The sequence below is a fragment of the Gekko japonicus genome, unplaced genomic scaffold (assembly GCF_001447785.1).
Source record: "Gekko japonicus isolate JY-2015 unplaced genomic scaffold, Gekko_japonicus_V1.1 scaffold535, whole genome shotgun sequence".
Classification (NCBI taxonomy): domain Eukaryota; kingdom Metazoa; phylum Chordata; class Lepidosauria; order Squamata; family Gekkonidae; genus Gekko; species Gekko japonicus.
This window is the reverse complement of record NW_015163621.1, coordinates 798045-810764: the sequence shown is the minus strand read 5'-3', so window position 1 is coordinate 810764 and position 12720 is coordinate 798045. Positions and strand designations below refer to the sequence as shown.

At 45.8% G+C, this 12720-nt stretch overlaps 1 protein-coding gene across 1 annotated transcript in view; it reads right to left on the bottom strand.

The window, feature by feature from the left end:
* Positions 1-12720, bottom strand: part of LOC107107195 (connector enhancer of kinase suppressor of ras 2-like) — a 579263-nt gene that overhangs the window by 205698 nt on the left and 360845 nt on the right. The gene's annotated exons all lie outside the window — the stretch shown is intronic.

Sequence of the window (12720 nt, the reverse complement as noted above, 5' to 3'; positions counted from 1 at the left end):
TCTCCCCCCCCCCCGGCTCCGAAGTGAGGCCCACGCGGCTTGCAGCCGCCGGGCCTCGCCAGTCTCTCTCTCTTTTTCCCCTCCCGGCTCCGAAGCAAGGCCCGCGCGGCTTGCAGCCGCCGAGCCTCAGCAGTCTTCCCCCCCCTGCTCCGAAGCGAGGCCTGCACGGCTTGCAGCCACCGGGCCTCACCAGTCTCTCTTTCTTCCCCCTCGGCTCCGAAGCAAGGCCCGCGCGGCTTGCAGCTGCCGGGCCTCACTAGTCTCTCTCTCTCTCCCCCCTACTCCGAAGCGAGTCGCCAGTTTTTCCCCCCCTTCACCTCCGAAGTGAGGCGTGCGGCTTGCAGACGCCAGGCCTCACCGTTCTCTCTCTCTCCCCCCCGGCTGCGAAGCGAAGCAGTTTGCAGAGCATCCCCTGCGCATGCGCAGGGGACTCTCTTTTACTTTTGGGGGGATTTAAATATCCCCACGATATTTTTTTTCAGATTTTCAGATTTTTCTGCACACCTGGGGACTGCCCCAAGTGTGCAGGAAAATCTGCCTGCCCCCAGGTGCCCCCAATGTGCGGATTTAGATATCCGCACGCATGGGGCACCTTTCGCTATTAGTATATAGATAAGGGCCTTTCGCTATTAGTATATAGATATGGAAAGAGAACAGGCACAAATAAAGTGAAAGAGCTGAAACCTGAGGTAATCCCTGCATACATTCAAAAATAATAATGATAAAAAATGAAGGATCCCTATTGTACTGGGTTCACTTCGGCTTCAGTCAGATGACAGGCTTGGTATGGTTTGGCCATGCCTCTGTTTTATCCAGTGTTATTTGTCCCAGAGAGGTTTGTCCAAACATGCCACCCTTAACCCACCTCACCGCATGCTCACTCCGTGGCTGACCATCCAGATTATTGCTGCACGGTAACTACGGTGTGGTCAGGTGGATGTCATCCTTTTAAAAAATTGTTTTTCATACATGCGCAGAAGAGCTCGTTTGAAGCAGCACTACATTTTGACAGCTCCATGATCCCTCTACCAAGTACCGTGGCCCTTCTCAGCCTCCTCTGCTTTGCCTCTCTTCCTTGGAATGCATGGAGAAAGTGTGAACATCTTTACATGCAGATTTACATGACAGTAGCCCCACCGACTTCGGTACACTTACTCTTGTGTCAATCATGGGTTGCTCTCAAATGGCAACTCTGAACACCCTTTTTTTGCTAACACAGTTTGCGGGGGGAAAGTGGGATGGGGAGGAGGGTTGCCAGCTCCAGGCAGGAAAACCCCTGGATATTTGGGAATGGAGCCTGCAGAGGACAGAGGGAGGGGTTTTTTTTGGGGGGGGGGAATTTGCCACTCAAAAACAACTCGTCCGGGAGCTCCTGATCCTGATAGAATGTTTGGGTGCAGAAACACGCAAGCAGTAACTCACAACCCTGGGGCAAAGATCCACTTATGCACAGATTGCTAACTAAATTTTTAAAATGGCACAAAGATGGAAGTGTGTGACCTGATTTTCCAAATGGCTTGAGCTCGCAAGAGAGAGTCCAGGCACCAGGGAATGCACGGTGAGACCAGTTCAATCTGTAAAGACTGGACTTTCTCTGGTGTTAGCAGAGTCGGGGGTGAGAACGAGATGCTGATGGAACGGGATACTGATGTCACTGTCTGAATGAGCTTTTTAGATCTGGAGGGGAGAAGCAACGACATCGGATCAAACAGCTCATCTGACTGCAGCCTTAGAAACAAAACCTAGTGGTCTGGAAGCAATTCAGAAGCATCCTAATGCGACCTAATGCAGAAACGATAGGTGCTGAAGCCAACAGGACAGCCGCTTCTTCCTAGCCCCTTTCCCATATTGCACCCACCTCCACCAAAACCACAACTACCCCATATTTAACCTCTTTTTCTTCCATCCAGCCTGCCCCACCTCTGACCATGGTTTTATATTGCTCAGAACATTACAATACTGGACAGTCAGAACTTGGCTGGCACCTTTGTATTCTTTAAGCTGTTGCTGCTGGAGAGGAAGTGATGAATTTGGCTCCAGAGCGGCTTTTGCTCCAAAATTGATAAGATGCTTCAATTGGAGGACCCTTCTATCACTTTTAGGGTGTCATAAACAAGCACTTGCTAGTACTTTCTTTTCTTTGTTGTTGCTGCAAGAGCCATTTCAACTGCCTTACGTTGCAGTAGAAAAGAGCGAGGGTCCAGTTGCGCCTTAAAGACTAACAAAATTTGTGGCAGGGTATAGGCTTTCATGAGTCCCTGCCAACTTCTTCAGATACCATCTCGATCTGCCTTTATGTTCGTAGAACATATTTGGATCCTGCCCTTTCTTCAAGGCAAGATAATTGGGGTTACGTGGTTTTATGTTCCCAACACTGTAAAGTGAGGTAGGCTTAGGGTAAGGATGAGCAAATCATAGCTATTTCATTTTTTTTAGAGCCACCTAAAATTTTGGCAGCAGTTTCAGCTCCCCACTTTCATTGTTGGTTTGTGTTTCTGCATTTGTGAGGCATGGTTTTTATGTGCAATGTACACAGTATTTATATGCATAATATACATATATAGCAAAATCCTCATGTACTTTGAAGGGTGGAACTCTCCACAGAATTGTACCAATAATGCATGATATTGATACTGATGCATAATATTGAAAAATAAATGCATTCTATGAGAAAATCTGATGTAAGAAAATGGCAAACGGCATGAAAATAAAAAACACGCAGGTTCATTTCACACAAGAGAAGCAAAACTGAAACAGGGACTCCAAGATGAGACATTTTGGGGGGGAAAACCCTGAACATATGAAACTGCCTTCTCCTGGGTCAGACCACTGACTATCAAACAATCCAAGCATAAAGAGGATACAGGCTTGATTTCTCAGAGGCATTCTGGGACTCCCTAAATGAGTAACAACAGCAGTTCTGAGCCTTGAGTTGGGACTATGTTCACTAAACCACTATTGCAAGGACTGGAGCCATGAACTTCCGGTTATTTGCCATAGAGACCCATTCTGTAGTTTTGCCTCCCTAGCACTGAAAAATGCATTTTTGAGTGAATGGAAGAAAGCTATAACTGAAGAAACTAATGGTGCAGGATTTTCTCCCCTGGTTTTACTGTGTTACAATCTGGAGAAAGCCCAGGCTTAGTCCAGCAAACGTTTTGGATTACTAGAACATGTGTGCCTTGGCACGTATACCTTGCTCACCTTTAAACTTGAATTTTCCAGTATTTAAGAAATGTGCAAGCTATTTAAACATTTTAAGTGGTCCAAACTATAGGACAGCTTTTACCCTAGTGTGTTGTAATGTTTTGCCATCAACAATTTCTGAGGGGTGCTATCAAGGTCAGTATTGTTTATTCTGACTGGCAGCAGCTCTCCAGGGTCTCTCAGGCAGAGATCTTTCTCATCAACTACTTCCTGATCCTTTTAACTGGAGGTGCCAGGAATTGAACCTGGAACCTTCTGCATGCAGAGCAAATGCCCTGCCGCTGAGCTGTCACCTCTCCCCTAACTGGCTTAAGGCCACCAACTGAGTTTCATGGCCAATCAGAGGTAGGAATCTGGGTTGTCTCACATGAAAAACACTCCTGGGGCTCACCAGAGGACAACTGAACTGCACCTCAAATTAAATTATGTGTGGGGTTTGGAGGTTCTTCTGCAGTAAAAAAAAAAAAAGTCAGAGGAACAAAAAAGAGTTTGAGAAAGAAGTTAGCAAAATTTCTCAGGCATGTGGATTGTGTGTTTCCCCAGACATCTCTCCATAAGATCTGTAGAAAATGCTAAGGCCTACTTGGAAATACTTCAATAAAATCACTCCTGTTATAGCCAAGCTGCAGTGAAGGTTTGCTTCCTCACCAGTAAGCATTGCCCTGGTGGAAACCTGGGTCTGGTGAGAAGAAAACTGTCCACACTGGTTGGGGATCTGAGAAGATCCAGTAGTGGTAAACCTGCATAGTTCTGAAGTTACTGGAGGGCATCCACCATCGCCACACAATGTCCTCCAATAATCATGCTGTCTCTCTCTCTTACACACATGGAATACACATGAACACACATGAAGCTGTCTTACACTGAATAAGACCGTCAGTACATCAAGGTCAGTACAGTCTACTCAGGCAGCGGCTCTCCAGGGTCTCAGGCAAAGGTCTCTCACATAATTCACTGCCTGGCCCCTTTAACTGGACGTCCAGGGTCTCAGGCAGAGGTCTCTCACATAATTCACTGCCTGGTCCCTTTAACTGGACATTCTAGGGACTGGAACCTTCTGCATGCTAAGCAGAGGCTCTTCCACTGAGCCACAACCCTGTTGGAATATGCAAGGTCTATCGTGCACAGATAAGGAAAATGACAAGAACTTCCTGAAGGGGGCAGCAGAGGGGACAACTAGTTAGCATAGTGAGATTACAGACTTACTGCTTTTTTCACATATTCTCCTTCCTGTCTCCTGATTGGCTCAATTGGGTTTTTTTCCACCCTGCTGAGATCAGTTAACTGCTGACTCTCTCCTAGCTAGTTTGACAGACTTCTCTTTCTCTCTCCTCTCTTACAAAGTTTGTTCTCTTCTTAATAAACGGACTTTATTCTTTAAACAGCTTGTGCTCTGCTGTACTGCAGATCTAAGCTCTGCCAATAAACCCCTCTCACAGTCACAGCCCCTCCACTGGTCTCTGCAACGGCTTGTTAGCAAACCATTGCTTCAGTTCTCCAAGCTGTTAACAGCACAGTCTGATTGACCAGCACGAGGCAGCCTTATATCAAGCTCAGGCCACTGGCTTATCAAGGTCAGTATTGTTTGCACTGACTGGCAACAGCTCTCTGGGGTCTCAGGTCTTTCACATCACCTACAACCTGTTCCTTTGAAGTGAAAAATGCTAAGGATTAAACATAAGACCTACTTCAAGTAAGGCTGATGCTCTACTACTGAGCCATGGCCTCCTCAGGTCTTACTGTAGACTTCCTTTGCTGCCCTCGGTAACTTTACCTTATTGTTGCCACTGGTTTGTCCTGAATATATGGAAGCTTTGTTCAGGAGATGAGCTATTCCCAGTTGCTGAACTCCCTGCATATACTGTGGCTGCTGCTCTCCCTGCCTCCACCCCTCCCCAGCCTCCCTTAGATTGATGACTGCTAACCATTCCAGACTTGTTCCTGCCAACATTTTCCATTAACCTGACAAAAACTGCCTCTGCCTCAGCACCTGGGATTATGTTTCAAAACAGCCATAAAACTCCGCTTCACCTAGGTAAGCAGAAGTACAGTTGACTTCGGCCAAGAACAGAGAAAAGTCTGAGATGATGTTGCTCACAAAACCTCTCGCTTCTTTCTGGCTGCATTCCATCTTCCTATTTTGATAGTATTGAGCTTCTCACCTGAAAATATGTCTGCAGACAGCAAAGAGCTCAATAAGAACTCAAGGAAGAAAAATACGGCCCTTCCACGCCTCCTGCCCCAGCTAATGCAGGAAGCTGGTTTACTTGGAGATGCAACCAGAAGGGCTGCCCAGCAGAGCCACAGAGGGAGAACTGGGTTTGAGGACTCAACTCCTGAAACAGAGGGAACTCGGTCCAGCTGGGAAGTTGTGGCAGCATATAAGAAGCAGAGCACCATACATGTTATGTCAGCAAGACATAATATCTGTCTGTTTTTATGATCTTGTATTTATTTGCATAGTTGGATGGGTTGATAGCTTTTGGTGTTGTGTTGTGTTTAAACATGTTGTACACTGCTCTGAGCCTGCTTTGTGAGGATGGCAGCATAAGAGTTTTAAAAATAATAACAACAACAACAACAACAACAGCAACAATAATAAAAACAGCTACTCTTATAGCAGACCTTGTGGCTAAATTTCTCCTTAAGGACCAGAGGGTGATTGTGTAGGCAAGCTCATGCACAGGGTAAGGGACTCCCCGGATCTGGCAGGCTTCAGGTGTGAGTCCTTCCATGCCTGCTGTCCTGGAGACACCATTTGAAGAATTTGGCCTTTTCTGGTTCCAACGCATCCTTTGGCATGTAGAAGGCTCCTCCTCCAAGAATGAGGGCTCATCTAATCCAGTGCCAAGAACTGGCAGATCCTGCCACCCAGGGCTCTTTTTGTAGAAAAAGCCCAGCAAGAACTCATTAGCATAATAGGCCACACCCAACAGCAGGAACTCATTAGCATATTGGGCCACACCCCTGACAGCACAGCTCATTAGCACATTAGGCCGCACCCACATGTTACCAAAAGTGTGGTCATCCAGCCACACCCACCTTTTGCTTCTTATTCTGTTTACCTTGTTTGTTGTCAAAACCCAGGGCCTTTTTTTGTAGCAGGAACTCCTTTGCATGTTAGGCCACACACCCCTAATGTAGCCAATCCTAATGAATTTCTGCTGTTGGGTGTGGCCTATTATGCTAATGAGTTCCTGCTGGGCGTGGCCAACTTGGGAGCCAGCCGGAACTCCGTTCCTGTGTGTTCCTGCCCAAAAATAGCCCTGCTGCCACCTCATCTAGGTCCCCTCCAGTTTATTTAGATGTGATTCGTCAACTTCTTTTCTTTCAAATGCATTCAAAAATGCTGACTATCCATGCCAGTATTCTGTACCCTTGGCTGGCAGTAGCAGAATCAATTATGCAAAATAAACAGTAAGTATAGAAATAAGGCCGGCTCCCTCGTTCTTTTATCATAGCCAGTGAAGGCAATCATAGCTATGATGGACATGCATGCTACAGCTCTCCCCAACAAGCTTTGCCCTTGTCTAAGAAGAAAACAAGAGCAAATCCTGGCACAAACAAAATAATTTCCTCTGATCCTTCTCCAATTTTTTGAAATGGATGCCAGCAACAAACACTAAAGAAATGTGTATACCATGAAAAAATGAATGTGCCTGGTTTGCTTAAGCAGCCAACAATTTGTATAATATGCAAGTCAGTCTTGCAATAGGGCAACTCTAGCCACTTGGACTATCCCTGCTGCTGCCACTCCTGCTTACCTGCCCAAGTTAAAGAGTTCTATACTTTTGCCCCAGTCAGTGAGAAGGCAAGTCCCCTCATTGGTCAGACTGGACTGCAAAGCCTAAGCCAGGGGTGTAAAACATATGGCCCACAGGGCAGATCCAGCCCCTGCAAGGCTGCAATCCGGTCCGAGAGCACTTGACTCTGTGCTGCTTCCTGCTTCTAACATCGCAGCTCCTTCCCCCCAGTCTCTCCTATTTCCTGCTTCAGAGGAGAGAAAGAAAGCCTTCCCTTGACTGGCTGAGGGCTCCTCCCCCCTTTGTCCTCTGGGGAGGAAGGGGGAGGGAAACAGACAGGGGGGGAATGGCATCTCGTGGGACTTTTAAGAAGACCAGCAACGTTTTATTCCAGGTATAAGCTTTTGTGTGCAAGCACACTTTTTCTTCTTCAGAGACAGAGAGGGAGGGTGTCAGGGGTCTGGTCTGAACAAGGTTGTTCAGGCGGCGGCAGACCCTCTGATATCCGAAGGCGCAGGTATAGAAATCAGGGAAATAGGCAGAGCACGTCCCAGGAAGAGGGAACCCAAGTTAGAGAGCCCGAACAGGGACACTGTGGCTTTAAGTGGGAGGGAACATGTAAAAAGGGAATAAAGATGACAAACGACATACACCAGGGAGGAATCAATCAGGTGGAAACCAGCAAGGGATCAGCTGTGCAGAACACTGACCCGGGGTTACCACCTGATATAAAAAATGGCAAGGACTTTAGTTAGAGGTCGACGACCCAACAAAAATTCTGAGGTGTATGGTCTGAAGTTGCCCATTCCACGACTGTCTCTACGCCGTTTAAAGCCACGCTCCGACCCACAACCCAGCTTCCAACAGAGGGAAAAGTCAGAGAGACAGAGAGAGAGAGAGAGAGAGAGAGAGAGAGAGAGAGAGAGAGAGAGACTCCTGTGTTAAAGACCAAAAACGTTTTATTCTAGGTATAAGCTTTTGTGGGCAAGCATACTTCTTCAGAGAGAGAGAGAGGAGAGAGAGAAAGGAGGGAGGGGGAGGGAAAGACCCAGAAAGAGCACTCCAGAGAGAGGGGGGAGGGAGTCCCATGGCACTTGAAGAGAACCCCCTTTCCATTTCTAACAGATGGGGGGGGGAGAAACCTAACAGCACAACTTGCATTTCTTATTAGTGAAAGGGAGCAAGAGTACAGCAGCACCTTAATGACTACCAAAATTTGTGGCAGGGTGTGAGCTTTCATGAGTCACTGCTCACTTCTTCAGATACAGCTGGAATGTGGGTCTATCTGTCCTTATATCTTGGAGAGTGAAGTGATTTCAGATGCCAAATGACAATAGCAGGGATTGGTAATGAGAGAAGAAATCTAGGTCTCAATTCAGTCCAGTAGTTTGCATTGTCTTGAGCCTCGTGATCAGTTGCAATTCAGCAGTCTCTCTTTCTGATCTCCCTTTGAAATTTCTTTGTAAGAGAACTGCTACTCTTAGGTCAGCAACTGAATGCCCTGGATTCCTGGAAGGTTAAAATGTCCCCCCACTGGTTTTTGAATGTTGTGGTTTCTAATAGCAATAGAAAGAGTAAGAGTCCAGGAGCACCTTTAAAGACTAACAAAATTTGTGGTGGGGTATGTGCTTTTGTGAGTCACTGCTCACTTCTTCAGACTTATTTCCATTTATTCTTTGTATCCTCCTGGACTGAACCTTCCTGTACCAAACTGAGACCTAGGTTTCCTGTCTCATAAATGCTGATATCTCCACACCTCTGTATATCACACCAATGCCAATATCTCCACCCCTCTGCATATTACACCTAATCCAATCACACTTGGTATTGCCATTTGGCATCTGAAGTCATCTTTATAAAGTTTATAACTCTGGTACCTTGTGTTACACTTTACGGCACACATGGCCTGGCTGGACAAAGTGACATTTATGTCAGATCTGGCCATTGTAACAAATGAGTTCGACACCTCTGGCCTAAGCAGTCCTGGAAGTTTTTAGAGGAACCACATCTTGTCACATGACATACCTTGGCCTACTGCTGTGCAATAGGGCTTTTTTTTGCTGGTTTTTTTTAAAGATACAGAAAGGAAAGAAGAAACATATTTAACATTTTAAAAAACCCATAAGGCTGCAGATCACCTTGATAATTTTTGTTCCAAAACAATACAGAAACTGCTCATCTCTCAATAAATCCATTAGACTGTGAGTAAATTCCCATTCTCCTGTGTTAATTTAGACATTAATGTCATGTCCTTTTAAAATCAATTAATGTCAGCCAATTTAAGAGAAAGCTTTTAAAATACCCAATAGCTACTTAACCCCATCTATGGTGAGTTGTATGTATTACCCATCAATGGACATTTGTTGATGATGCCAAGGCTCAGAAGGAGATTTTTATGCCCAATAAATATTAACATTTTAGAACAGCACACTAGAATCAGTCGATGAAATAGCTAGATACCACCTGCCACTGGACGCCAAAATAATTCATCTGGGCTATCTGGAGTATAAAATTTAGGGTAAAGGGAAAGAATTTGGAAATTTCTCATTCAACCTCCCTGGTGGAATGAGCTACCATGTGAGATCAGGGCCCTGCGGGACCTATTTCAGTTCTGCAGGGCCTGCAAATAGGGTTGCCAAGTCGAAATTTCTCCTTACCGGGGGACTTCCGCGCCGTGGCTGGAGCACGCGCCGCATGCACGTCACCCAGAAGTGACGTGACAATGCCGGGCATGCTGGGGGTGGGGCCACAACCATCTGAGGGAAAACCATAGAGTTTTCCCTCGGATGACCATGGCTCCGCCCCCAGCGTGCCCGGCGTGGTCGCGTAACTTCCAGGTGACGTGCATGTCGGGGTGAGGTTCCCCCTGGGGCCCGATCCGCCGCCGGCGGGGAATGGGCCTCTGGGGCGGGGGTTTCCCCGCCCCCCGGGGGGACTTGGGAAGCCTACCTGCAAAATGGAGCTCTTCCGCCAGGCCTTCAGTTGAGGCAGTGGGCATCCATTTGATTAGGCCTCCCCCCCCAGTGACTGAAGTTCCTGGAAGTCAGACTGGGACACGTTACCTGCCATTGAGGCACGCTGTTGTTTTAATGCTGATGTTTTAAGTGGAATAAGGATGACGATGGATTTTAAATTGGTTATTGTAATAAGTTTTTAAAATTGTAAATTTGCATTAATTGCAGATACCTATATGTTGTTACCCACCCCGAGCCTACAATGTGGGGATGGAGGGCTATAGTCTTAATGAAATAAATAAATAAATAAATAAATAATGGGTTGGAATTTCATTACTGTCTCAGGAGCTTGCATAGCTTCATATTGGAAGGAGATCAGCCTGCCCCATTTTGACCTTCATGGTTTGCGTGGGAGTGCTGCTGTTCAGCATATGAAAAAGTTAAAGAACTGTAGTTTGCCATTTAAAAATTGGTTACTGAACACTAAAAGGCATAAACTCTACAGTGGCAGGGTAGATGGAACGCTTGAACTAAGTGAACTTTTTTGTCTCTATTTAGTGCCATTCTGTAGCTTAATGCTTAATTATATAGGACCACTTTATAAGCCCATTTAAATTCTTGGAGGCAAAGATGCTTAATTAAACCAGAATCTTTGAAATGGAACTTTATAGCAATCAAAAGGAGATTATATATTGGAAGGAGGGAGGAAAGATGATACAGAAGGTTAAAATGGTAACTCCTGTGATTTGTATACTTCTTGTAATTAAAAACAAGTTTAATACTTCATTAATATCAAGAAAGACCTAGCTGATCAAAGTGAATCATAGTACAATTGGCATTCATGTTGAACCGAACATGTCGTCATCGCAACAGTTTCCTTAAAGGAGTTATCCTGTTTTGGCTAGGTTGGGCTGAAAGAGTGACATGGTCAAATCCAATTAGAGTGTTGGATCACACAGACGTAGTCCTCTAATGGTGGAGCTTTCCCTTGGAGTGCAGAGGCTTCTCCAGAAAGGTGCCTTGTGTTATGGGAAAGCACCACCATTAGCTGAAAGATCCACCAGATCAGTGAGTTCCATGACTACAAATAGACTCATCAGGATTCTCCATGTGCTTCATTCTACAGCTAAGTTTCTGGCTTATGATATGCACAACATCAACCATGGCATCAGGAAGCATTAAGATCATCCAGCAGTTGCTACACAGCCACATCATATTTTTCCCTCTCTCCCCCAACTCTGGACCAGAAAAATTCACAGATGGGGGCTGAAATGTGTGTCTGAGCTTGCGTGGGGACAAAGGATCAGCAGAAGAGCAAGCCACAATAATGGCATTCCCAAGCTGCTGTGACCAAATTTGCACCAGAAACCAAACAACCAGTTGCTGAGACCAGCGGGATCACCAGCCTGGGTGTTGTACTGTGACAGCAACAGAGACCATTGTTCCCAGCCTCTGAAGGCCTAGATATTAAGTAGGAAGAAAGAGACACTTGCAAGGTCCAACTAATATGCATTTTAAAGCAGACGGGTCTGGAGACCAAGTCCTATGAGAACAGGTTGAAGGAGCTGGGTATGTTTAGCCTGGCGAGATGACTGAGAGGTGATATGATAACCATCTTCAAGTACTTGAAGGGATGTCATATAGAGGATGGTGCGGAGGTGTTTTCTGTTGCCCCAGAACCAATGGGTTGAAATTAAATCAGAAGAGTTTCCGGCTAAACTTTAGGAAGAACTTCCTGACAGAGCTGTTCCTCAGTGGAACAGGCTTCCTCAGGAGATGGTGGGCTCTCCTTCGGATGTTTTCAGTCAGATGGCCATCTGATTGCCATGTTGGGGTCAGGAAGCAATTTTTCTCCAGGACAGTTTGGCTGGAGATCCTGGAGATTTTTTTGTCATCTTCTGGGCGTGGAACAGCAGTCACTGGTGGTGTGGGGGGGGGACGTATTTGTGAATCTGTGGAGGTCCCTTCCAACTCCATGATTCTAAGAGGCAAATTTCTCTGTGCTTTTCAGAAGGTCCGGGACATGGAATAAGAAATGGAGTAGTCAAACCTCCCCTTCACTGACAGAGGCCCCAGAGGACAAGAGACAGGCAGAACCCACAACGTATGGGACTGCCATGGAACACGCCACCGTGACATTATTTATTCATTTAAAACATTTCTATGCCACCTTTTCACTCAACTCAGGGTCTCCCAAGGCAGTGAATATGCCAATTGTTCATCCTTAATGGATCTAGGGTTTCCGTGACAGTAACCTTATTGCCTTCCACCATTCTCTTGGCCAGTGAGAGAAAACTGGATTTAAAAATTGCTTGGCATGGTTCCGTTAATACCCCTTCTAGGGAAAACGTGGAAGCAATGTCATGCCTCTCCAGGAACTGTTAGAAACTCTGGTTTTACCAGCTTCTCCCTAGGGAAGCATGACATCATTTCCCCAAGTGATGTAATGCCATCACTCTGACAGTGTTCACAATGCCCCTGTCCCCCGGACTCCTACTGGTTGCCACCCACTGGTTCACAACCCTATATGGATCTGTGCTTAATGCAAAAATCTAGGCTGGATTCTATCACTGGAATACTTTCTCTGTTTACTGTACTAACCATCTAATAGATGATGGCATGGATAATTGTTATACAAAAGTGGCTAGCGCTATAGAATCTTGATTTAGAAAACAAAACAAAACAAAACCACATGCTCTTGAGTCATTTCATATGGGAGACATCAAAACCAAAAAAAACCCCTCCCACCCATGATCATCATATAGGGTACAATTCACTAGAGATATTTCCTGTCCAAGCTCTACTGAAATGGACAA